This window comes from Neopelma chrysocephalum, unplaced genomic scaffold (genome assembly GCF_003984885.1).
Source record: "Neopelma chrysocephalum unplaced genomic scaffold, ASM398488v2 Primary Assembly neopelma1_124, whole genome shotgun sequence".
Lineage (NCBI taxonomy): Eukaryota > Metazoa > Chordata > Aves > Passeriformes > Pipridae > Neopelma > Neopelma chrysocephalum.
In genome coordinates this window covers 2,337,992-2,365,228 of record NW_020897786.1, presented here as the reverse complement: position 1 = coordinate 2,365,228, position 27,237 = coordinate 2,337,992, and the positions used below count along the sequence as shown (strand labels likewise).

The window sequence follows — 27,237 nt, the reverse complement described above, 5'->3', positions numbered from 1 at the left end:
GATGGGCTGGGCAGTGCTGCTCTGATCAGGGCTCATCCCACAGAGCTCCTCAAGAAAAGGAGTTTGGAGACAGAGTGATGAGAGAGCCCAGAGGGACCACTCAGCCTATACTCCAGCTCTTGCTTAGCACAAACCACATCATCCCCCAGGAGCTCTGCAGCAAACCCACAAGGGTTCCTCACTTCACACGCTGTCAGTATTTAAAGCAGACGACTTCAGGAGTGCAGTTGGAAGCAGACTAAGCCTTCGTCCCAGTGCGTGAGGAGCACCCCAGGACAGTGGGAGAGGGATGATGGTGGGGGGACAGTGAGAAACAGGGCTATATCAAAAGAGGGGCAAAACCTGTGCTTGCAAGAGGGCAGAGAGTGGGTGCCTGCCAGGACCGTGGCCGCGGGTGCCCCACGCGAGCAGTGCCAGGAGCAGAGGCTGGCAGAACTGCTGGCAACTCTGAGGAAGAGGTGGGTGTGCAAAGGCTCAGCGACGGCAGAGCCACTGCTGACAGAGAGAGGCAGCTCCTGTCGTTAGCGTGAGCCAGGCTCTGCCAACACAAACACCCAGACTGCCGAAAACAAGATGTGCGGTCGTGCGTCTTTGCTGTCAATCAGCAGCAGGCAGGGAGCACACTGAGGCTGCTCTGTCTGCAACAGAGAAGGGCTCGTGGTTTGCCTGAAATGTCTCCGTGGTGGCCGTGGGCAGCCCCACCAGGGTCTGGTCAGGGGAGGATGGCTGTACCCAGGTGGCAGGAATGTTCTCCGTCCTCCTGGCTGGTAGGGGAAATCCTCCCAGTTCCCTGGCTGCAGCTCGCCCGCTGTCCTCCCATGCCCACAGCTGACATCTGACATCTAACATCTGCTGCTGCTGTGCAAGAGAGAGAGGTGCTTGTGTGGAGAATGATTTCTGCACTCCAGAATTACTCACGGAGCACTCGAAAGCCGTGCCAAGGGCGGGCAGGGTGTACTGGCAGAGACATGACCCCTTCGCTGTGGGGCCACTGCCTGCCACTCACCCCAGGGAGCAGCAGCCACAGGACAGCCTTGTCCCAGTGCTGGCAGAGCAAAGCGGCTCAGCAGCAGCCATGGCTCCTTCCTCACAGGCTGCAGCAACACAAGGTGCATGGAGACCTCCCTCCATGGGGTGGACATGGGGTGGACATGGTGGTGTGACTCCAGGGACTCACCTGTGCCAAAAAACAGAGGTTCAGCTCATAGCAGCAGAAGACACCCAGATGCCAAACTGCTGGGATGTCTCCTGGAGAAAACAGGCTGAGAAGAGCAGGTGGAATGCTGGCTGGAAGTTACCATGGGAGCTGCACCCATCACAGGGCAGCACCCAGATCCCTAAGGGACCACCACCCCTCCAAAACGAGGCCTGCCCATGGCTGAGCTCCAGTTCCTTCCCTCTGAGCCACACTGCTCTGCTTTGCCATGAATGCAAAGTTTAAGTCTTCCCTTTTATCTCTCATTTCTATGCTGACATTTTGAAGGAAATTTGCTCTCCTCCTTGAAGTACGGAAATCTGTATCCAAGAGCACTTGGGCCCAAAAAGCTGAGAAGATAAACATATTTGGACGTGTGATTTCACAGCGGCTACATTGATAGCTTTCAGAGGTCTGGTCCTGTCCATCAATTACCCGCAATGTGCATCCAGACGTGATGCAGGAGAACAAAAACCAACTCATTAGAGGGGAAGAGAGGTGAGTGAACACCAAGACTGGTTAAAGAGATTTTGGCTTGCATTTCAAGGAGTAAAGGGAGAGACTTCTCCCCTGCTCTTTTCCCCAACCCCGATACAAGGCCACAGCATCTGGGAGACACAGCACAACAGCACAAGCCCACCACTGCCCCACAGGGCATGGCCACAGGGCATCACCACGACCCAGAAGGCACTGGCAGAGCTGACTTTTGGGCACGAGACGTGGCATGGAACAGAATCTGTAGAAGAGACTTTGAAGTGGAAACATTTAGAATGGGATTTTTTAAAGATATTCAGGCCCCTCTCTCTCTTCCCTCTGGCCTGCAGGTACTTAGGAACGCTTTGCACATAAAGAATTATTTGTCTAATATATCACGTTAGAATGTGAGATGACATATCCAGGACAGACTTTTGTATAAAGCAGAGTTTTAAAAGCAGAATTTTAGCAGTCCCAGGGGGCTCTGGGGCATATAAAGCATGCGGTGGAACGAGCAATGATTTCTGTTTAGCCCAGGCAAGGATTTTTGCTTGTATTCTCTGTCCCTAGGAAAGACAATTATCATTGGCACCTCTGAGCCCAGTGCAGCCCCAAAGGGAGGTTGCAGAGAGCTGTGACGGGTGATGGGGTGGTCCCAGGGGGTTGCAGCAGGGTGGGGGAAACAGGGAGTTAATTCCAACACAGTGCAGACGGGAGCTACAGGCAGGGAGTGATGGAAGTTGGCTCTGGTCCTCAAAACCACTTGCCCCTCTTTTGGCTTCCAAGACTTAAGCACTAACTTGACAGTGGGATTAAACAATAAGAATAATCCCAGCCTCAACCTCATCACTTTTCCCAGGGGATGTGACGGGTGATGCAGGACAGACCACCCTGTTCCAAAGGGCTGCACGGTGTGTGGGCAGGGCTGCCCGGCCTCACCTTCCCATCTCTGCTTTGGCATCATCCCATCCATGCCTTGGCAACCCAAACCTGGAGCCAACAAAGCCCTTCAATGCTTCCCCCTCTTTGCCAGGTCTCTCCTCCTGCCCCACTGCCTCACCTCACCCTCTCTTTCCCCTTCCACAAGTTTTTTTTTTAAGGGTGTTACTTCCTTTTTAGCATGCTGATCCTCTCCTGAGTACGAACTGTTGCAGTCTTTAGAGGGACAGGGAAATGCTTCTATTCTGCATATTCCACAGATCATTCTCTGCATGGAAATGGACACTATCATTACTGGTATTTCTCTTTTTAACATCTCAACTAAGGAAATTCTTTCTCCTATTAACCGTGAGCCTTTCCTAGAGTAGAAATGAGGGGGAGGAGTTGTAAACCAGCCAAACTTCTGCCGTGAATCTCTCTTTCATGCCACCCCGTAGGGAGCCTCTGTTGCACTCAAGGTGGAATTCCTTGCTGGGAGGTGGCTCGTGACATGCCCAAAGGCCCCGTGTGAGGTGACAGTGCACACAGAGGCAATGAGTGTCCAGGATGCTGTGGCAGGGCAGGGGTGCTCAGCTCCAAGAGCAGGTAGTCTGCACAGCCCTGCTGTGCTCCCAGCTCCTTGGTGGAAGACTCAGATGTTGGCACCTTGCTTGTAGACCCCCAGTGAAAGGAGGTCCTGGCCCAATGGCACCTGGGGTTAAAACATTTCAATAGCCAGACCTGCTGGGTGAGGGGACACAGCACTGCCCTTCCAGACAGATGGGAAGATATTCCCTCTCTCTCTCTCTCTCTCTCTCTGTATAAATATATATATATATATATTTGTATGTAGAACTGAGTACTAGGGCCAAAACAAGCCCACAAGAGCCCTCCCTCACACCACCAGCCCCCCAGAGCGGGGGCAAAGGCTGCCCTGCTTTAACAACCATGGCACCGACCAGATTAAAACTAATTCATCGGCAAATAGATTAATCAGCTGAGGAGGAATTTAAGTGATGCAATCACACACACCCAGGCCCAAATGCCCCAAGGTCAGGCAGTGCCAAATGGTTTTGCCCATTCTGGACCTGTGTGGATTACCCCAGCCAGCGTGGGAATGGATTTACTGGAAAATATCCAGATCCCTGCCAGGCAGGGAGCATTTTGCAGGGATGGCAAGTGCCTGCAGACAGACAGGTGGCTGGTTTAAAGCATTGAGCTTCTCAGGTAGAGGATCATATTACTCTGGAAATGGAGGATCAAATTATTCCATTATTCCCCAGGGAGGGGATTAAATTACCCTGGAATTAGAGGATTAAATTACTCACCAAGGGAGAGGATTGAATTACTTCGTGAGTTGTGGGATTAAAACACTCTGCAGGTGGCAAGCTCAAAATAGACCTTCACACAGAAGGCAGGATTAAATTATTCTATGGCTGGCCAGGGGAAGAAAAAAAACCAAAACAGTGTACTCTGGAGGAAGCCATATTAAATTATTTCTGGAGATTAAATTGCTCCACAGGCTTGCTGGATCCCAGTGCTGTGGAGCAGACCATCTGCTTGGGAAGGTGTGCAGATACCCAAGCATGAACAGCCATATGATGGGGTCCCCCTGGCGGTACCCAAGTGCCTCTTGGCACCACGGTACCTGGCACCTGACAGTTTTAACTATATTTATTCGCATGTCAAGGTTGGGAGCCTGGCAGGGCCGGGCTCTGCTCCCCCGCACCATCCGGGAAATCTGGGGGGATCCCAGGTCACCTGGGGAGCACGAGTCAGACCCGGGGAACTGAGCCAAGTCTTCATTCAGTTTCTTTAGTGAGGTTTTATCTTATTTTCCTTTTTGCATTGATGACTGCAGCACTGAGGAGTCTCTTGAGCAATGACATCACTATGTATGCGGGGCAGGAGATCAAAGCCCTCCCTGCTACCGACCAGGACCAGCTCTCCTCTCCAAATTCCTTGCTTCCACTCATCCCTGGGCTCGGCTCTCCACTGTGGCATCTCCCACGGGAGCCGGTCAGCAGTGGCTGCGCTGTGCCGGCGCTGTCAGCCCTGACTCGTGCTGCTGTGTTTCCTTCCCTGGTGCCTGTCACTGCCTGTTCCCAGTGACAGTGACAAATTGGCATTTGAAACTTGTATTGGTATTTTTTATGCTGATTTCTTTCTGAGGCTCCACTGCTGAGATTTCGAGAAAGAGAATGAGCATTTTAGGATAATCTTACAAGCAGAAAAATTATTACATGTCAAACACCGAATGGGGAGTTTAAAAGGCTCCCAGGTGGGCTGCAGAATTAAATGTTTGGAGGCTTTCTTTCCCCCAGTGAGGTAAGAAACGGCAATGTCACCATAGCAACTGCAGGGCAAATTCTGGGCAGCAGCTCAGCGCATTGTCAGGGTCACCCCAGCCCACCTGCACAGCCTGTGGGGTGCCCACCCTGCGAGATGCAAGGGGCTGGGATGGCCCCAACCCCACACATCCCACTCCTGCAGCCAAGGTGTCTCGGGAGCCAGCAGGTTTGCTGGTATGAGATACACCATGGTCAAAAGCTCCCCGAGACCAAAGGGATGCAGGCCGTGCTCCTGGTGAAGGACCATCCCAAGCACCTCAACCCCTCCTGGTTTCTCCGTCCCACCTACTCTGGTCTCTTGCACAGGGCTGGATGCTCCCTGCATCCATCTAGCTGGGTGCTTCCAGGGATGGGGGCATCAAGAGATGGAGAGGCAGCTGGGAGCTAACGCTCCTGACTCAGAGGGGCTCCAAGGTGCCCCAAGTCATCAGGAAAGAGCAGCTGAAGAGCTCAGCAGTGTGGGCTGGGGTTCCTCGTGTGGGTTGGCTTCATGGCTTCCTTGCCAGACAGGAAAGTTGTCACCTCTCCATCAGTACAGAGCCTTATCTACCTCCTGCCTGTCACTGTTTCCATGTTGACTTTATGATGGCTGCGGAAATCAGTGCGAGCAACCAGGGGTTAATTGAGTGTTAGTTAACTCCTGGTGCTCTCACCTGGCCTGCCAGGGTTGCAGTAATTAGCACAACCTAAGCTGGCTCATTAACGGGCTTTGCAGAGAGTCACAGGTAGCAGGGGGGGCTACACCGGCTTGATTACTTTTCTTCTTCATTAGTACCAGCCACTGAGAAAGGATTTGTAGGAGGGAAGCTAGTTAATCTTCAGATGAAGCAAGATATACCCTGGGAACAGGGCTGATCCCATGGGAAGAGACAGGGACACCGTGGGGCGGGTGAGGAGGGCTTGAAGCCAGCCCTACTCTGGGCTGAAAGCTGCCATGGTCCTTAACAGAGCTGCAGTTCGGCTGCAAACGATGATGATGATGATGGGAAACATTCAGCAGTTACAAAGGGCTGTCATTTTCAAGGGGCTCCAATTCAATTTGTGAACAACACCCAGAAGCTCACAGGCCAACAGCAGCTACCTCCATGGCTCTGACCATGGCAGTCTATCAGGCAGAGGGATAGGAGCCGGGGACCAGCCTGGCATCCAGCTGGTGGCCACAAGGTGAGGAGGGTGGCCCAGTGCTCCACATTTGGTGGCCACCAACACCACCTTTCTTCTCCCCCCATAACACAAGGCTCCACAGGCTCCCTGGGAAGCTGCTTTCCAACTCCTCCTCTGCCTGCCTTGGAGCCAAATTTCCCATCTACTGCAAGAATACCCTAAACACTGGGTCCTGTGGGGCACTCAAAGCCATGCTAGATATCCCAAACCCACTAGATCCACCACTTGGCCCCAGCGTTGCTTCCCAGATCCCATGTCAATCCCTCTACTCTCCTGTCCCGCGGCTGCAGACCATGGCAGGGGTTAGTGACTCCAGGGGGAACCTCCACAAGCAGCACAGGGTGTGTGCAGAGCTGGGAGCCAGCAAGGCCAGCTGCAGACCCAAATCCTGCCTGGCAGAGGCAGGGGGTGATTAAAGCCTCCCTTCCCGTGCTGGTGACCAGGCTGGCCGAGCCATGCAGGATGGATGCTGCTGTTGAGAGGCAGCAGGGAACGTTCCCCTCGGCGTCAGATTTACAGCAAGGCTGTAGATCAATTACCAGCAGCTCCGACCTTGAAAGCAGTGGCACAGAGGGCTACAGAGCATCTCCCTCCTTTTTCCAGGCAGGAGGGACCCACAGTGGAGGTGATAATCCATGGTGGGGCTCTCAGCAGGAGCCCCACAGTTCCCAGAGGGGATGCACAAACGTAAGTAATGTAGCTCACATGCTATACACACACAATTCTCCCTCTGGCACCCCTGTACCCTTGTTTTCCTCCTCTCTCATGCGCCCAAACACACAGACAGGCCCCAAACCCTAGGCAGGGGAAGGAATCCAGCTCCTGAGCCTGTTGCAAAGTGACTGACTGAAGGACAGGACACACAAGGAGATGGGGGAGCAGGCAGAGAGAAGCCAGCTTGGCTCTACCTTCCCTGAGCTTGCTGTAGACTCCAATGAAACCTGATTTTTGGAAGGTGGTCAAGCTTCCTGAAGTCCAGGGATATCCCTAGTGAAAAGGGGACAATTTGATTTTTCAGAGACTCATCCTAGGGTGAAACAGTGTCATTTGCTTCAGAGAGCAAGCACTAGCCTTGGTGCTAGCAATGGGGAGCTCCTCCTTCCAAGAGCATGGTGGAAACATAAAGATGGGGCATCATCTTGCATGGATGGTGGGAATGCTGTCCCTCCTCCTAGCTGAAGGAGGGGATGCTGGCACCCAACTCCACTCCCCCTCCTCAACCACTGGGGCCTTAGCTCAGAGGGCTTTTTCTTTTTTCTTCCTCACGGGCAAACAAAGTGGAAAATTAATTCCTTTAGATAGCAAATGAGTTTAATAGAAATGGTGATGGAGTTACACTGTGCCAAGAATGTTAATCTGGTACCTGATGTGGCTGGACTCTCAAGCAGGGCAGTGTGGGAGGACGAAGGTTGCAATTAAGAGCAGAGACATCAGGTCTGTGCCCAGACTGCCCCCAGCTGCTGGTCACACCTTGGCAGGTTCTGGGGGACACCGAGCAGGATGGGACTCAGATCTCTTTTTCCACCAAGACCCAACACTCTAAGACAAGTGGTCACGGCTTGTTGGTCGTTGCCTGTAATCGGTGAATCTTGTGCTGTGAAGTCCAGAAGAGAAGTGAGCTCCAGTACAGCAGGGGGACACAGGGCAGGCTGGGAACTGGCCTTGGCAGAGCCTTCTCTTGCAAAGCCTGGGGCTCCCGGGTCACCGGGGACAGGATTTTTGTGCAAAGTGGGAAAACCTGCCGTGTGGAGTGCGGCAGCTCTGCCAGCACACAGACAGCTCTGGAGAGCATCCAGATCCACCCCAGGGCAGCCAGGATTTCAATCAAGGTCTTAGTAAACAGAGTTACACAAAAACAAGACGTGAATGTCCCTGCTTCTGCTGCTCACTGAGAGGTGGCGTGAGGCCAAGCCTGAGCACCGCCCCACGGCCGTGGAGCTGGCCATGGCATTACACATCCCTTGGATTCTCCTTTGGGAGCAGCAGGTTAAACAGAGAATGGGACACACAAGCTGCTGGAGCCACTTGCTGGACCTGCAGCTGCCCTCCCCTCTCAGGCAGACACTGCTGCCTCTGCAAATCTTCACCGGAGCGCAGCTTCCAGCCTCGCCTCTGCCCTGGCACTGATAGATTACCTCAACTCTCTGCTTCTCCTGCAACAGCCTGGTCTTGCTCCAGTCCCAGCCCAGGAGTGGGGACATCAAGGGGGACACCAGGGATGCTCCCCTTTCCTTGAAGCTTCTGCTGCCAAGGTGACACGTGTCCGAGTTCAATAAAGCCTTGCAAAGGTGGGCTGGCATTTCTCTGCACATGGCTTTTTTACTCATCCTTTTCATCTGGGTAATTTATTCCCTCTTTCCCCAACACAGCTTTAATTGAGTTCACAGCAGGATCTCGGCACGGGAGCAAAGAACCAAACACCATCAGCTTCCCCAGGCAGGGACCCCACAGAGAGCTACCAGGCAAGTGCTGTGCCTGGCCACATCCTGGCTCCTTGCACCCCACTGTGAATCTCCTGCCTGCCTTGGCAGCCTCCCTAGGCAGGGCAGGAGCCAATCAAGCTGCCCAGGCAGTGCAGTTTGGCACAAGCTGGGGCAGGTGACAGATAAACCCGGTGGGTCCCAGTTCCCCCCTCCAGCTCCTGCCACACTGCTCAGGATCAGGCCAAGCACAATCACACTTGCACAGCCCACCTGCATCACCCCTCTTCCAAGCAGCCCTCCAGGAAGCCGGAGACTGTGGCAGGACACTCCCATGCACTAGGGCATGGAGGAGCAGGAGCTACTGCTGCTTTCCCCTCCACTCAGTCACCAGGAAAAGCCCACGCTTCTGCTGCCAGAGCATATTTGATTCTTCTGCTAACCTGACCTTATTTAGTTCATTATAAGCCCCCAGGACATTGCAACTGTAACTTAAAAGGAAAAAGAAGAAAAAAAAAGCCTAACAAAAATACAAACCTTTTCTCTGATCAATAGTGCAGGCAACTGGAAAAGGTATAATTCAATTTGTCAGCACACAGTTATTAGTTACTGTGATGGAGCCCTTTCTCCCAGCCCTGCTTCCCTTGATGCTCCTGACGCTGCTGTCCCCAGGGTAGGGGAGCAGCCCACAGTCTGACAGGGAACCAGGGAAGGGCTGAGATCCACCAAAGCTGATGGGGCTGTGACCTGTGAGTCGAGGCTCCACTGCACCTGGGAGAGGGAAAAGGCAGGGAGACACAAGTTCCTGTACTAAAGGCAGTGGTGGCTCTACCTTGTCCTCCCATCAGCTTTGCAAACTCCCTGCCCTGGGCACACACAGTGTTTTGGGGTTCCCATACATCCATCCTCTCCTTGAAATGCCAGTGCCACTGCTCTGCTGCAACACTTGGGGATGTTAATAAAGCCACATCCATCCTCAGCAAGAACTGCCCAGGGGACTATTCCCAACCTCATGTTCTAAAGCTCCCCACTTCCTTTTCCCAAGGGATGGCAGGGGCAGGAGCACAGCCAAAACAGGAGAGAGAACCAGTCTCCCCAAAGGGCTCTGCTGTGGCCAGGGTGAGAGCAGCAGGAAGGGAAGCCTGCCGGGGCACGCATGGCCTCAGAAGGAATCAAGTACCATAGGAAACAAGGGGTCAGAGGCTTTGGGCAGCCTTATCTCATGCCTTCCATGGCTCTCCATCGGCAGTCTGGGCTGAAATTACCTCCCACTGCTCCTGAGAGCAGTGCGAGTGGAGGGAGAAGATGCACGGCTATGGGTAGCCAAAAATACCAATGGCTTCTGCATGTGCCAGCCCTCCTTGTCTGTCCCTTGGCATGGTGTCTCACAGATCCCTGACATGGTGTCTCACAGATCCCAAGATCCCACCGTGGAGCCGAGTGTGCCCGTCGGTCCCCACTGCACTGCCCGAACCCCTGAGAAAGAGGCACTTGAAGCAACACAGCTCAGCTCCTTCCCCGCTCTCCTCCCCCAACTCCTTCACCAGGGAAACCTCCAGATATGCATCCAGAGATGTCTCTTTCCATTTGTTGATGTCGACAGGCATATCACACACACATTCATTATTTAATCTACCTTTGAATTGGGCTAAATAGTTCTAACGATAATTACAGAGCATTTGTATTTATAGAAAACCGTCATGCACGATCTGCATCCACACGGATAATGCTGCTGTGATCTATAAATACGTAAGGGATGGTGTGGGAAGGCAGACGATGCTCCCAGTCGCCATGAAATGCAAAATGCACGGATGGCCTAACCACACAGGGAGCTATTACGGCTCTTCTCCTTTGGATCACGCCACAAGCGGAGTGATGCACGGCTCAGCAGCCACACGGAAAAGAATGGAGGCAGGGGCAGACCTGCCAGTGGGGCACAGCGGGGCCAGAGTGGTGGCAAAGCAGCTCCAGGGATGCAGGATGGGGAGGGGATCAAGGGGGGCAGGATCAAATGGGATGCGCTCTGTGCTGCCTGGCACAAAGTCTCAGAGCCCTGGAGGAGGAGCAGAGTTGGGGAGCTTCAGGGCAGGGGAGAAGGGAGAGAGGGAGGATTCACTGTTCCTCTCCCCACAGCAATAAAAGTTTTACAGCAGCGTAGCCAGCTCTTATGATTTTATTGCCAGCATTACAGAGGTAGAGTTTCTCCAAGCCCCAGCCCCTGGAGTCACGTTAAGACACAGGAAGCTTGGCTTTCATTAGAAACCAAGGGGAAAGGAGAGAGGCCCAGCACTCCCCCCGTGCAGCAACGCTGGAGAATGTGGAAACACCAGGCTCCAACTCCAGGCAGCAAATAAAAGGAAGCCAATATTTTAATATTTGCTTGTTTTTACAATAACCTTATGCCTCTGGAGTGGAGATGTGCAGAGAGCAGGGAGTTGGGCAGCCCCGTGATTTGGAAGAACTCATGTGAGGCAGGGTTAGCACTACCTTGGTAAGAGTCTCTGTGCACATCCCTGTGGTCCCTGTCCTTGTCCCACAGAATTCTTTTGGCGTGTCTCGGGCTTTAATTCCCCACTGGCGTGGAGCCCCAGCTCAGGTGTGATGAAGAGACACCCCAAGTGTCTCTTCATCAGGAAGCCATTCCACAGGTGAGCTCACACTCAAGAAGTGCAGGACCATATGGAATGCTGCCCAGCGCCATGGGATTGGTGCTCTGCCTATCCCCACACACGCACACACACAAATTATGAGTACTTCTATTGCATTAGTGCCTGGAAATTTCATTCCAGTCATATCCCATTCAGTGAGATACTGCACAGATACAGAACAAGCAGCATTTTTTTTTTCCTATAGAGAAAAGCTGTTTTTTTCTGCATATTGGTTTAAAGCAAACACTGCCAGAGGCTGCACACACCTGAGTAATGGCCTGTGACCATGCCAGTGAAGAGGTGAGATGTCAGCACAGTGCCTGGGCTCACTGGTTTTGAGATCTCCTTTTCCTGCCCCTGTAATGGATCTACCCAACCCTGCTCTGCAGAGACCACCCTCCGCAGGAGGAAGAGTCCAACCTGGCCCCGTGTTTCTTCAGTTTGGGGCTTTACATTGCCTGTTTCCCACTGCTAATTTACAAGCAAATATTTAGCCATCTGGCAGCCCTGTCCAGCGGGCAGCAAAGAGAACTGTTTGGCTTTGCTGTAGGAAGGGTGAAGCTGACATTAAACTTCTTTGCCCAAGTGCGGGGCACCCCCTTCTGACACGGCTTCCACCATTTGGCAAACCTCTCCTCTGCCATCTGCCTGAAGAACTCTCCAAAGGGCACGGAGCCTGCTAAATATAGCCAAGAAGCTTAGCAAACATTTTCAGTCAGTCTGAGAAGACTTCTCCCAAAGTTACATCTTCCCCACCCCATCTCCCTTGCCTGTGATGTCTCAGATATCCTTAAACCACCTCTGCGTTTTTCAGTCCCATTTCCTCTTCGGAGTCTTTCTCTTCCCCATTCCCTTCTCACTACCACTCTTCACCTCTACTTTTACAGTTGATTTCTCCTAACACTTCCCTTCACGCTCGGAGGAGGGCTCTAGATGATGCCAATGCTCCTTTCCCAGCCCACGGATCCCCAGATGCAGAGGGGGAGATCACACAGCCCGTGGGCTGACTCTGCATTTGCTGCTCCACGACCAACTTCTGCATGCAACACCCCTACTCTCACCCACTCTCGGCCATGGGGGGCCTTGCTGACAGCTCCCCCACACACGGGGGGCACACCATGTCTGTGTGGGTGACCCTCTCTTCGGTGACCCGCTAGCAGCCAGTGCCAGGCAAGAGGCTGATTTTTCCACTCCTGTGTGAAAATCCACTGCCTCAGTAGCCTACCTTCTGTCTGACATGGAGTACAGGCAGTTCCACAAGCCCCCACCCTCACATCTATTCACAGCTTAGCAGTACCTTACCCCTTTTTCCAGGAAGGCACGAGGCCAGCTGCCTCCTCTCCTGGCCCAATTTTAACCTTTCCCACTAAGAACAGGGACCAGAAACAGTATCCCTCATGGCACCACTGCAAAGAACGAAGAAACCTATCGTAGGGTTGGGCTGAACCACATTTACAGACTTCAGGCAGCTTGATCCCATCATATCTGTTCCCCGGAGAAGGAAGAGCCATCTACTTGTGTTTTGTCACAGCAAACAAACTAAGCACAGAGAAAAGACAAACAAGCACCCAGCATCCTGGGCATGGACAGGCTCGGCATGAAGACAGCCGTGCTGCTGTAGGGGGCTGTTAACAGTGTAGTTTCCTCCTTAGAAGAGTAGAGAAAGGGAAAAAAACAGAGGGAAAAAACCACATGAAAACAAACCCCCTTTAACAACAAATTCTCATGTTCAGTCAGATGTAAAAGATAGAAGAAAGGGGGGGGGAGAGAGGGGGAGAGAGAGAGAGAGAGAGAGAGAGAGAGGAAAGGAGAGACAATAGAAGACAGATTACTATTTCCTCTTCAAATATTTATTTTCAGGTCTGCCTTGGAGTGCTGTTTATTGAGATATAGAGCCTTACTGTGCTGCAGCTTGTAAGCTCCTGCTGCACATGTTCACAGCACTGCCTTCTCTGCACAGCTGGAGCCACGGGGAATTCCCACGAGCCCAGTGTCAGACCCCACAGAGGGCAGCTCTCCTTTGGGTCCCCTCACCCCCGGGCATCCCACCACGCTCTTCAGTTCTCCATTCTGAGCCCAGCACCAGGCATCTGAGGACTTTACCTCCTCCATGTGCTGTGCTGGACTCTACCTGGGACCTCAGAACACACAGTTCAGCTCCAACCCTTGCTTTCTGGCCAAGACAGCCTTGGAGCCGGGGCCCTGAACAGGCACTCCCAGATAGTTTGAACTCCCTCAGTACTTGCCCCAATGCCCTCAGGGCAGCAGAGATGGCCTGCATGGAGATGGGAGATTCTTCAGCCAGCTATGCAGGTAAGCTGAAAATAGTGACCAAGCAAGGTGGTAGGGAGCACCAGCCTGCTGGAAGTGACATATCTTGGAGGAGAGCCAGAGCTGACATCCTGATCACAGACAGCAATTAAGAAATTAAGCTGTCAGAGAGGCTTTTTGGGAGGGGTGAGTGTCTGTGGTTTGGTCAGATGCCAGAGCAGGTCAGTAACATTTGTCCTCCTCGCTGCAGATGGAGAGTCCTCCTCCACCCCTGATCCCAGCACAGTGGCACAGCTCCCTCCTCCCAGCACCACGCACTACAGAGGAGGCACAGTGGCACAGAGGGAGAACACTGGGACTCTGCAAGGCAGGGACAGCGGGGAGAGGGGTTGGACAGAAACTACCTGGAGAACTTAGACGTGGCAAAAGCATCTTCACCTGCCCCTGAACTACAATCCCTAGTTATAGCACATCCTTTCTGCAGGGAAGGACAGGAACCTTCAGCAATGCTCCCGGAGCAGATACCAGGGGCCATTCCCCATGTGTCCTGTGTCCTCTGGGCAAGAGAAAGACTGTGGACAAGGACAGCCATGCCCAGGGTATGCTGCCACGGGCCACACAGTGCTGCACGTGGTGCATCCAGATCAGTCCTCGGAGTGAACAGCAAAAGCACACCATCCATTATCTGAACCACTGCCATCCTCCAAATGATGGAGTCTGTGGGTCATGGGAAAAGTCATTCACTCAGCTAGAATCCCCGATTATTCCCATCTCCTGCACAGCTCAGCTTCACACACCAGGTACCAGAAACCAGGACAGCCACAGAGCACCTGCTCTGCAACAAGCTCACAGGCTCTTGCTGGCCACTAAATTACATGTCTTGAAACCGAAAAAACTGTGTTTCCTTCTCTAAAAGACTGTGCTGGGAACCCCATGGAGAGAACCATGGTGTCACACACCTGAGTGGGATGGACTCACCCCCACACCTCTCCTGAAGCAGCACACACAGCTCTGGCACGGCAAGCACTGTGTCCTCCTCCCCACCTTGTCTCTCAGTGGTATTCCTCTTGCACCCTCCCACCCCAGCCTCATGTGCCCATGTGTGCACTTGCACGCCTGCAGCCACACACAGACAGCTTCCTCTCTGTGCTGGGCCTAAGAAATATTGATTTCTTTCCCCCCTGCAATATTTCGCTTGGCTGAGCAGATTTAGAATTGAAGAGTCAGACTCTGCCTAGAGACCAGAACCATATTTAATTCCACGGTTTAAGAAGCCCCGGAGCAGGTTATTCTTATTTTAAACTACCAGTGCATTTAAAAGCAAGTGACATTTCGGGGGATGGGGTGGGAGATGACTGGTGCCCTCTGCCTCGGTCTAGCCAGTGCTGGGAAGAGTTTTGCAGCTCCACTGCCACTGCACCCCTACAGCCCCATCAGCTGCTCTGCCCGCACCAGTGAGAGGCAAGGGGTGGTGCTAAGCTCACCAGCAAAGCTCAGGAGACCTGCTTCCATGTCTTTCTAACCAAGGAGAAATGAGAGGAATAGGAGAAAGAGGAAAGGCAAGGTGTGAAAACCTCTGATGAAAATTGCTCAGTGCATTGAGGTTTTGGGGATTCATATTGCCTGTTCCTGTACTAGGCTCTGCTCATGGAGCCAAGCCCTCAGTAAGGAGCAATTTGCAGACAGAGAACAAAGACGTGGTGCCTTGGCCAGAGGATGATCCCTCACAGTGCCTGATCATGGAGCAGTGCTGCTGGAGGGCAGAGCTGTACACATCCACCTCCTAGAAAAGCTGTTGTAAGTCAGGGCAACCACTGCTCTCCAGAGCTCTCAACAGCACAGCCTCAGCAGAGATTTCCAGAGGAGATGCAACAGATTTTTAAGGGACAAGGGGGGAAATATGATAGCAAAGGCTTGCCCAAAACATCTGTGAACCTCTGCCAGGTCCAAGCAGATGGGCAGAGCATGTGTGCTACCCAATGCAGCGGCAGAGAAAAGCCAAGTGTCCCCAGGATGAATAGGATGGGGTCCAGGTGAGATAAGCCCTGACAAAAAATGGGTGAAGGTATGCTGGAAAACAGGAAAGGAAACACAGGTTCCTACACACTGCTCACCTCCCCATACCACATCTCTAAGGGCTCACAGCACAGGTTTGGCTCCACTGCTGTCACCCTGCCCTGGCTAAGGTGGTCTGAGCACACAAACATCCACTGCCCCCTCTGCCCTAAGGCACTTATCTCCAGGTCCCTGCCATGCCCAGGCACCCAATCATCCCCAGTGGCCCTGCAACATGCCCACATAGTGACAGGCAAAGAGATGCTCTTCACAGCCTCTAAATAATGAAGATGAAGACACCAGCTGCCAGACACCTCAAGGGCGCTCTGGTACGTGTGTGTCCACGTGTACACACATGTCACTGAACAGAGAGGCATTACTGACATGACTGAGTGCTGCTCCCCGGGCTCCCACCGCCGGCTGCAATGAGCTCCCGGGGCTGCTCCTGCTCGAGCTGGGAAGGCAGAGCACCAGAAAGCCGTTCCTCTGGCTGTGAGACGAGCCTAGCAGGACTGTGGTTTGCACTCCTGGGAGCTACAATTCAGCAGGAGCCATGATTCACAGCAGGGCGAGCTGCGGGCTCCCAGGGGCCGGGGCTGAAGGCAGCGCTGGGGGCTGCGGTGGGGGCTCAGGACAGCTGTGGTGCAGGGAGATGTAGCACCAACCACAGCAGCCATGCATTAGCTCTCTGTGGTCAGCTGTGACACAACACGTCCTTAGCTGCGGCATTGTATTTTGACTGAAGCAGACAGGCAGGAGAATGAAAATGGATCCTTTTATATAAGCTCCCACACACGCTGTAACAGCTTCTTGACATCTTTGCCCAGCTCTGCTCCTTGCTGGTGCTCATGTAGAGGGCAAGCTGAGATTGCACAGGGATTGCAAACTGCTCCCAGCCCTAAAAGCATCCAGTTGGGCAGTGGGGTGACACCCTACAGGGAGACAAGCACAGTGTGCCCTGCTCAGGAACGTGACAAGAAGCCTGATAGCATGGTTTGGATCTGGTGCTCAGCTGGAGAGTGCTAAAGGCTGTGGGTTATCAATGCCACAGGGCTCCCCAACACAAAGGGGAGCTTAAACTCAAGCTCATCTACCTGGATAATACCAGGCACAGGCAGCTCCAGCAAGACTTGGTGACTTAATAACAGGGCCAGGGCTGCTGTGAGTTTGGATCCAAGGAGGTCACATAAGGCAGGCTGTGTAGTGACCCACCATGCCTGGGGAAAGGTCTGAGTGAAGAGAAGACAGCCAAGACACAGAACAGGAGGAATGGAAGAGCACAATTAGCTGTGGTAAAAGCCAAGGCTGTGAAAGCACTTACCACTAGTGTAATTCTTACTCCAATTATTATTTTTTCATATTTTTGACAATTCAGTGAGAATTAGCTTAAGAGAAGAAAACATTTTCTGTTAAACGTTGATGAATCTAAAACACAGACAAGCACAATGACACTTCACTTTACACCTGGACATTTCCAAGGATTTACCCAGTTCTTTAAAATAAAAACTTCCCAACCAGAGTTTTCTTTCTAAAGGAAAGTAGCAATTACTTCATAGAGAAAACAGCACAATGAAACCCTGGGATGTTTTCCTTTTTTGGGGTGTTTTTCAAACAAACAATTCATCAGAACAGAGGCAAGTCTGCAAATTCTCCCTGTGCTGGTGAAGGTGCACTTTTCTCAACAAGAGCCACCAGAACAAGAAGCAGATTCTGCAATAGTGTGGCCAGCAGGATCAGGGGCTTGGAACTGTGTCTACTATTTAAAAGACACGTAGATGTGGCACCTGGGGACATGGTTTAGTGGTGGGCTTGGCAATGCTGGGTTAGTGGTTGGACTCAGTGATCTTAGAGGTATTTTCCAGCCTAAACAATTCTATATCTTGTCTTGATCTGCTGAGACTGGCTGGTGTCACCAGAGCTACTGACAGCTTTGGTACCTGGGCACAGCTGGGGTATCCCTCCTCCATTCCCCATCCACCCAGAGAACCAGCACAGGCAATAAATACCCATAATGAAACAGCTTTAAAGAACAAAGAGTATCTAAGGGCAAAGTTGGAATGAATTAAAGATAAGCATGTAAAAATAACAAAAACCCATTGCAATTAACTAAACTGTTAAACGAATAAAAAGGTATTAAATAAAGTTTCCCGAATGTGAAGTTGACACAGTTTTTTTTACATTCAGGCAAGAAAATGAGTCCCTTCAGTAAATTTCCCCACTCCAGGGCTGGGCATTAAGGGCGTTCTGGTGGAAGTTGCAGGCCAAGGTCCCTTTGGTCTGGGCTGCTGGATGCAGCGCACATCTCCCAGTCCTGGCTGCCCCACTCCTGCATCCGCACCATGGGGATGGCACAGCAGGGCTGGCCAAAGCCTGGGCTCTTTGCAGAGAGGGGAGCTGAGCCTCTCCAGCACCATCCAAATGCCACCAGTGGGTCTTTTTATCAGGGTGCCTTCGCATCCCGCCTTGCCGTCTCTCCTCCAAGTAGGGCAAAGCAGCGGAGCTGCTCCCATCACACCTCCACTTTCACCTCTCCCGCAGGCACCAGCAGCAATTTTCCCTCTCTGGGGAAAGCGGCTTCCTTAAGTAGCATGTTACCTGTCAAAGGCTCTTCCCTCAGCGCCTCCTGAAGCGAGTGAAACCTTTCTTTTTGGGAATGAGGGGAATGCTCCCTCCTGTGGCAAACAATGCCAGCCCTGCTCCCCAGTGTGAGGACCCCCAAGGGTGGCCTGGCGCTCTCACTTCCCAGACCTACAGAGCAAACACAGCTGCTCGGAAGCACCAGGCGGGCCGGTGACATTATTTCACGCCTGCAAGGTCATTTATGGGAGATAACTATGGATCCAGAGATGTGTATTGTACGTACTTCTGGAATTCTCCTGTGCTTTGTATATAGTAATAAATATATAACCCAGGAACTTAACCAGTGCAGTACCACCAAACCTATCAAACAAAGCAATTTATCTCAGACAATTGCCTGCACCGCCTCCGACGTCGCTGTCTCGCCACCGACAGTAAGAGTCTCTTAAGTGTCCTGAAATTGTAGTGCGAGCTCCCCAGCGCTCTCACCTCCACCTTCCCTCCTCTCCCTCGAGCTCCTTCGCGTGTTTCTCCAGCAAAACACTCTCTTACGCAAATAAACAGACAGGGAGGCACAAAAGGCATTTTGTCTAGGATTTCAGCACAGCCACGTATTTCTCATTCAAATATTCAGCTGTATCCTTCAGAGATCAAAAGCACAGCACCGAAACGAGGCGAAGCACGAACATCCCAAGCCAATAGCTCAAACTTCCCTTTCGTTCCTGTTCTGTCTGAGAAAGCAGATGAGAAATCCATCACCCCCACCACGGTGGCTTCCAGGTGTCACAGACCCAGGATCCCTGTGTGCACAGGGACAGCTCTGTCACATCACCCATCTCCGCACCGAGCCCTGCACTGCCAGAGACTACATTAATGGCCATTAAAGCCTTTATGAGTGATGCCTGTACAACCAGCAGGTGATCCAGAGGCTGTGAGGTCTCTAGGGAGGTGCAAGCTGCGGCTGGCACATCCTAGACTAACTAGAGAAAGCTTGCTGCTCCCAGAAACCTGGAGTGGGGTCTGGCCCAAGGAAGGGTCACCACGTGCTGCACCAGCACAGGCAGGAAGAAGGTGCAGCCACGCTGCTTCTCTGGTGAGCAGCATCCTCCAGTGCTGGAGCATCCCTGCCACTTTCACGCATTGGAGCTATACAGGGAGGATGAATGGATGAAGCAGTGCAACCCTGCCCCAGAACACATCCACAAGCCCCCCCTGCACCCCTGTGCTTCAGCCAGAGACCACATCTGCCAGCCTGTACTGCACCACAGGCTCAGGTTTGTTAACAGGGACCAGCTTTCCTGCATAACCACCTCCATGACTCCAGCCCTCCTTCCACCCCAAACAGCCTTCCCCCATGGGGACATGCTGGGGCAACAGGGCTGAGCCCCAACAGCTGACTGGTCCTCTCCCCACCTCAGTGAGGACGGTGCTCAGCAGGAGCCAGGGGCTTTGGCACATTTACTGTATAATATATGAACTCATACTAGTTTTATAAGCCCCTTCTGGCTCAAATCACATTGTAATTCTGAACAGTCTTAAACTCATTTAAATCCTAATAAAAACACTGCCCTGCATTTGCATTTGCTGCTGGCTTGTCCCTGCAGCTGCTGTGACAGCGGTTCCTGTGGAATTGATAATGCTCGGGATGCTGCACACTGGAAACCATCCCTCACAGGAGTGGTCTGGATGCACACTTAATAGGACAATTGAAAACACAGATGCAGGAAACGGACCTCCAGACTGACCCAGGATAATTCACAGAGCAATTGCACGTCAGAGCTTTCACACAGGAGGGCAGCAGCAACAGTGCTGAAACCTCTGCCCCACCTCCTCTGGGATCCCAGAGGAGATCCAGGCCAGGCACAAGGCACCTGCAGAGAGCACCTCGAGGAGGTTTAAAAGAGAATGGGGAATGACTAATTAAGAGCCAGCAAACAACAAGGCTGGGTGCTGTGGGAAGCTCTTGCATAAACGGCACAGGTGCCCTGGGGCAGGCAGGGAAAGACTCAGGAACCTGCCCTGCTTTCCGACATGTCTTGGTGTGCTGGTGACACGGAGGGGTTGCTGCCACAGCTTGGAGCCGCGGGGAAGGCACTGGGACTGCATCTCAGTGCATCCTCCACCCCTAGAGGCCACTTGCACGAAGTGCCAGTCTTGCCCTTCCCTCCCAAACACTGACAAGCAGGATGTGCTCCAGCTGTGCCGGAGGGTGCAGCAAGGGGCTGGCTGATGGTGGACCCAAGAGCCCCAGCTCCCAGTACCAAGCTCATACAGCTCTCCCACCCCACCACAGGCACAGCAGGCCCTGCTCGTGGTCTCCCTTCCCCAGCTCTGCTGCCCCACTGCTCCCTGCAGCATCCGTGCACCCCCTTTCACAGCCTCTTGCCTCTCCTCCAGGTTCAGCCCTGCCCCATTCGCATCCCTCCACCCCACTCACCCTCCTTGGCACTTGTCCAGCGCTTTATGCCTGGTTGGTTTTGGTGATGACATTAATAGGCTCCCCTGAAACACTGAGATTATGAGCTATACCCTTCCAGCTACAGAAATACTAATTATTACTGAGATAAATGGAAATATCAATAATGAAAGTCAATATTATTGCCTTCTTTGTTCCTGTTTGTTTTATTTGCAGATGAAAGGACCACTCAGGCCATCTCCCCAGGATGTGGCCAGGAGCTGGAACAGCTCCTCTTGGCAGGCTCATCCAGAGCTGTGCTACGATAAGAAATCATACTGCACACATGCTTGCAAAGGGCTCTCTAAATCAGCAGCTCTCCAAAGCAGGCATTGTCTTTGATTGATTCATAAAACTGGAGCTGCCTCCATTCCCCACTCCAGAACCAGGCGAGGGAGGATCTAGGGGAGGGGAAAGGTGTAGTGTGGGTGGAAGTGATTAATTGTGGAACATGGCACAGCACTGGGAACGCTCCACAGCTTGGCTGGGTTCGATGCTCACGCCTTCGTCCTCCTCACCCAGTGGTTTACCCACCGAGATGGGAACCAAGGACCCCTCACAGGCTCTGACAGGGATTCCTGGGCAAGTCCCACGGCCCTGCTGTGGCAGGGTGAGCTCTCACAACATCAACATTGCCTCCATCAGCAAGTCTGCTCCCTCTGCGTGTTCTGAGTCAGCTTTGCTGATTTTGGTGACAAGAGGCCTTTTTTATTAAGCCCTATTAGCCTTGCAGAGCTAACAGAGCTAAGAGCGAGTGAATGAGATGCTAATTTTGGATCGTGCCTAACAGCCCTGGGAGAGACTTCCTGGAGCAGCCCCTCTCTACAGGCAAGACATGGGCTTCCCACGGCCCTGAGCCACCACTGGATTCCCCACAGCCATGGGAGGCAGGACACAGCCAGGAGGGAGCTGTGGGGTGCACCAGGGACATTTTTATTGTTCTGAGTACACCCTAATACATCCTTAAATTGCCTCCATTCCCTTCCAAGCCCTCAGTCCACCACCAGTTCCCATTCATGGGAACAAGCCAGCCCTCTGACTCCCAACTCACCCGTCCCCAAGCATCAGTGCAGGGACCACCTCCCAGCCCCTCTGTGCTAAGCAGGACAAACACTCCTGCTGCCTCTCTCCAAGTGCAATGAGACCAGGAGAACTGGAAGCCTTGCAGGAGTAATTATAACAGTTTTTAAAAAGGCAGTCAGCCCATCCTGAGTATTTCATGGACCGTAATTTTTTTTAAAAAAAAGCTTTCTTTTTTTTTTAAACCCCTCCCTGCCCCTTGGTGCATGTCAGGGTGCAATTAAGCAGAAAGTATCAGTGCATAAACCTAAAGAAACAAACTGCCACGCACACCCAGCTCTGCTCTCCCTTCTTCCCTGTTGTTAACATTGATGTGACATCCCAAAGCTGTGTGTGCATGGTACAATCTCCCATCCTAAGATGGGGAAGAGCTGGCTCAACTGCTAGAAAACCTCAAAAACCTTCCCGTCTCACTAACACAGTATCCAGGTTCCCGTGACAAATAGTCCCTGATGGCCCCCACCAAAGCTCACAGGTACTGGAAGGCCTAGAACATCGAGGCACCCCTCATGAGATCCCACCACTTGGCTCTGCAGAGCTGCTGGACCATGGTGGTGGCTTCCAGGTTTGCCCCACAGGCCAGCAGACGCACTCGTGGTGCCACAGCCTGGCTCCCTGCCTGGCTTGGTAGTCATTTGCACAATTAATATTTTTAAAACTAAAAATCTCTTAATAGTTTTGTCAGTGCTCAGAGTGAGATGTTTGGAAATAAATCTGGTTTAATCCCAAGAGCCAGGTAGAAACCAGGTAAGGCACAGAATAGAAATTCAGGGCTTTTACTTGGCAATGCTGAGGTGAAGCAACTGGCCTTCTAAAGGAGGCCACAGACACCTCTCCCTCTGTGACATTCCTTCCTCCAGCCTGGTTCTTCCTCAGCTCTTCCAGCCACCCCGTTTAACCACAGCATTTGGGCCAGCTGAAGACAAGAGTGGCCCTGGAGTCCCCACTGTCCCTCGCACCTTTCCTGGGGACAGCCCCAACGCTGCTGACAGCCCTACATGAGACCTCCCCTCCTGGGAATACCAGCCTTTTGAAGTAACCTTGATGCTGAAAACTGGCTTTTCAATAGTGAAAATCCAAGACACTCCACAGGGTCTTAGTGGAAACCCTTCTGCAAGTTTCTGTCCACATCACTAGAGCTGAAAACACTGGAGAGGGCAGGGAAGATTTTTTTGGAGCATTTATGGCACCCGCATTCAGAGAGGAAGAGAAACATCCCTCAGAAACCACAGCAGTTCAAAGATCTGCTCAGTTTAAACACTGAAAATTCATGCATTAAAAATCTACTCAGGCTCAGCTCTGCCTCAGAACTAAATAAAGCCTCTGACCACATCATCCAGCCCCAAGGTTTGCAGGCTCCTTGGGGAGAGGGCTCATGTGCCTACTGGATGCTCAGGCTGAGATCCCTGCTCCCAGCACCACATCATGCTTCCCTCCAAGACATGTACAGAGCCTTGGGAAGGCAGGGGAGAAACAGAGAGGATAAAGAGGCCCTGCAGAGGGTGAGAACCTGCCTTTTCTCCCTGGGGCCCGGTGCTTCAGTAAGCACTTTGAGGTATTTTTAAGTTCCTTGTGTTCTGGCCTTCTAAATAAACTTTGGAATTCTTTCCACTGCCTTGGCATTTCTGGGGATACCTGCATATCTTACTTTACACTACTCCATTATCCCAAATTCCCTAGGAAATAACTTCTCCTTTTCTCAAAGGAAAAAGCAGAAGAAAAAACCAAAACCACCTCATTTTCTAAATACTGTTCTTAGGAAAAATCTTCAGTTTTTGCAAATAGCACTCTGGAAGAAAATGCACGAATCCAAAACACGGACCAGATGGCTCTCAGCACTTGTATTTTCAGGGAGGACTTTAACCAGCAGGATCATTTCCCAGCAGAATTTTGGTTTAATAAAAGATCGCTAAGAATAAACGCTCTTCAGGGCTTGCTGTTGAGAAGGTGTTTTGACAGAAAACTGCTATTTCCATGGTCTCTCCACTTGCTCTGTCAGCCCTGGCACAGTGGGAGCTCCTCTGACCAAGCATCCTTCACACACAGCTTTTCCCAGAGTCCAATCCACACAGAGCACCTGTGGGAGCAGGGAGAGACGGGTGTCTGGGCTCATTCCTGCTTATTATAAAATGGGAAACAGCAACAAGAAGCTAGAAATACCTCTCTGTGAGGCTGGAAATGCCTCCCCACAGGCTCCTCTCATGCAGGAATGGGAGGCAGGGTAAGGACAGGTCCCTTTTTTTGCATGCATCAGGTTGAGCTTATGCAGCCTGCTCTTTGCTTTGAGCAAAGAACACGACATAAAGGGGAAATTATGTATCTGAGTGTGAAAGACACTTGTGCCTCACTGCTTTGACTCCCTTTTCTCTGAACCAGGTTTGGGACACTGCCTCTGGGCAGTCCCAAGCGAGCCCCTGCACTCTCCCCCAGGTAGAAGGGTTGCTCCCAGTGGCACCACTCCTGCCGAGCAGAGATCCCAGCACACTCCTTCATCTCCTACCACCTTGGACAGGATCCAGTTTCAGCAATTCCTCCACCAGCTCCATCATATAGAATCATAGAATCAACCAGGTTGGAAAAGACCTCCGAGATCATCAAGTCCAACCCCGCCGTGTTTCCCAGACCATGGCACTGCTGCCACATCCAGTTTCACCTTAAACATCTCCAGGGAGGGTGAATCCACCCCCTCCCTGGGCAGCCCATTCCAGTGTCTGATCACTCTCTCTGTAAATAATTTCTTCCTAATGTCCAACCTAAACCTCCCCTGGCACAGCTTAAGACTGTGCCCTCTCGTCCTACTGCTGGTTCCTGGGAGAAGAGACCAACCCCCACCTGGCTACAACCTCCTGTCAGGGAGTTGTAGAGAGTGAGAAGGTCTCCCCTGAGCCTCCTCTTCTCCAGGCTGGACAACCCCAGCTCCCTCAGCCTCTCCTCATAGGACTTGTGCTCGAGATGTTTGAATCATCCTAATTTTTTTTGTTGTTAGAAAACCAAATTCTGCTCGTCACTGAGAGATCCTTTTTATTCTCTCTCAAGGACTGACACCCTGGGAAATTGCCTCAACCCCCTCAGCTCTGATGTTTGCTGTCTCATGCATCAGGCTCCCAGATTTCAGGTGAGGATGTGGATGTACAGCACAAGCCAAAACCTGCTCTTGTCTCTTTTAACTGTCCTGGCAAGAGCACTGGGAAGAGGCTGAGTTGGTGGAGGGCATGTGCAACAGTAATAGAGACATCTCCAAAAATATCACTTTTTGGGGATCCTCTGGCCTGCCCTCTCCTGGAAGATGAAACCACTCCTGCCCAGCATCCCCAAGCAGCATCTGGCTGTCCATGCTGGATCCCTCCATGAGGGCAGCGTTTGCCCCTCTGTCATGGTTTGAAGCCCCAAAATCCAGTTCCTGAATCCTGATGTAACACAAGTTGGAGCAAACCCAGCTAAGCAGAGCCACGTGACCCCATCACAGAACCCTTTCTCAAAAGTATCACCATTCAAATAATAATTTTAGATACCTCTCCCCCCAGTAATACACTCCCCTGTACAGGCATGATGGATTGAACATTTCTTGCTTGCCCCAGATACCAGCTGAAAGCAGCATTGCCTTACTCCCAGGAGGGCTGGGAAGCAACTCTGGACTAAGGGGGAGGGAAAAGGCATATTTACCACATGCCAATGAATCCAGTCCAGTCCTGGATTCAGCATGACAGAGGCATGTGAGTGTCATGCCCAGTAATACACCAACACACCAATCTTGTGTGTCACCTACCTGGGTCAGATGAAGGCAGGATGCTGGGGGATCGGATGCCAGGGGCACACTGGGCTTTGGCCTCTCCTCTGCTTTCCACTCATGCACTGTAGGAGAAATGATACCAAAATCAGGGCTTTAAACCTGGCATTTGAGAGATGAGCAGGAGAGAAATTAAAAAGCTGTGAATGCTTTTCCCCTCTCCCTCCCAAAACAGAGCTCAGGCAAGCTTAATCTTCATCTGAGCTGATATTTAAAAGTTATAAATCAGGCTGAAACAGACAGAAAAACACAACTACCAAAATTTAACAGTCCTGCTGCTGAAAGGCCCAAAATGAACTGTTTAACGGAGCCATTTTCCCATGGAAATAGAGCAGGTCTGTACTTAGTAGAGCATTGATCTGCTGACAGCTACCAGGACAGATTTGGGCCAGAGCACTTGGGAATTGTTTGCAGTGATCTCTCAAGAAGCACATGCATGCAAAGCCCCTTGGAAAAACACTGTTTTAAGACAGTGCTGTAGCTGCCTACGAGGTCAGATAGCACTCACTGCCCAACACAGGCTTGCACTGCCCTCCATAAGTCTACCCAGGCAGCTCAGTCCCTGGCTGTATCCCTGTATCCCAACCAAATGCTTCACACAGGACAGGAAGTGCAAAACATCACCAAAATGGAGAGCTGCAAAAGGGTCTCACTGCTCAGGACCCCAGCAATGAGGCACGAGGCTCTGACTGGGGGACACTGCATCCCACAGGCCCAGGGGTTTTGAGGGTTCTCCCATGGATGTTCTGGGATTTGGAGATGCTGTGCTACAGAGTCAGCCCAAATCACTGCCCAGAGCAAAGCACTGTCACAACTCCCCGGGGGCAACAGGCTGGGCCTTGAGAGATACCAGGAGCTCTGGTCCAGCCAAGGGGTGCACAGGCTGCCAGCACCAGAGGGCCCAAACTGACCACACCCTGACCTCGGGCTCACCTCCCCACTGCTGCCACAGCCAAGGGATGTGCTGGGAAGGGGGAGTAAAGGTACCACAGCCACAAACTCTCCTGCCAGGTGTGGAAAGAAGTGTCCCTCAGTCACCTCCTCTGCTGCCAGGAACCACTTCCCATCACAATTTTTGCTGTTTCAGGAGATGAGGTCAAAGCAGGGGGATGTATTCCTCCTTTCTGAGAATAAAAAGTAATTTCTCTGAAGCCTGAGTAGCTCCACAAGCCAGGGGCACAGAGGAGCCTCAGGAGGCATGAACACTGCTGGAGGAGCTCCAGTCCCACATGGGACTCTGTCTGCCCTTCCCAGCACAGGGACACAGCTTTGGACTGGCCAGGAGCCTCTTGCCTGCCCACTAGCTTTCCTGAAGCAGTTATCACCCAAGATTACCCAAGAAAAGCAAAAGCATCTCGTTTCCAGAGGTGCTGAGTGGCCTTGGCACTCATTGGCTTCAAACCCAGACACTCCCTGCCCCAGCCCTTGGCTAATTCTCACCATCACAGGGTACCCACAGCAGCAGCAGAGAAATTGATGACTTGGCAGACACATGGGACAGAGAGGGCACAGGTAAGGAGTGACCACCCCTCATGCACATAACTCCTGCAGAGACAGGATCTATAACACCAAGTAATGGTTCATTGGGGTTTTTGGGGTTTCCTGTTGTTGACTACACCCCCTTATTAACTCACACATTAGCAGATCTTACAGTGATCCCCAAAGCTACCCAAAATAAACCTGTGTCAAAAATAGGAGCACACCAATGCCTCTGCTCTCAGGGAACAGAACCTGCCCAATCATGCTTCAAAGGACATCTGAAGTCTTAACATTGCTCAAGAGCCTGCAGAAAGCATTGGAAAAATGGGAAATTACTTATTTGGTTTACTTTTTGCATCCACA

General features: G+C 52.0%; 1 protein-coding gene across 2 annotated transcripts in view; it reads right to left on the bottom strand.

Annotated features, from left to right (window-relative positions):
• LINGO1 (leucine rich repeat and Ig domain containing 1) overlaps window positions 1–27,237 on the bottom strand; it is a 152,390-nt gene that overhangs the window by 33,219 nt on the left and 91,934 nt on the right. For both annotated transcript variants that reach the window (XM_027698027.1, XM_027698028.1), the window contains one exon: window positions 25,375–25,460. The gene's annotated coding sequence lies outside the window, so the exon portion shown is untranslated. The remainder of the gene's footprint in view (window positions 1–25,374; window positions 25,461–27,237) is intronic.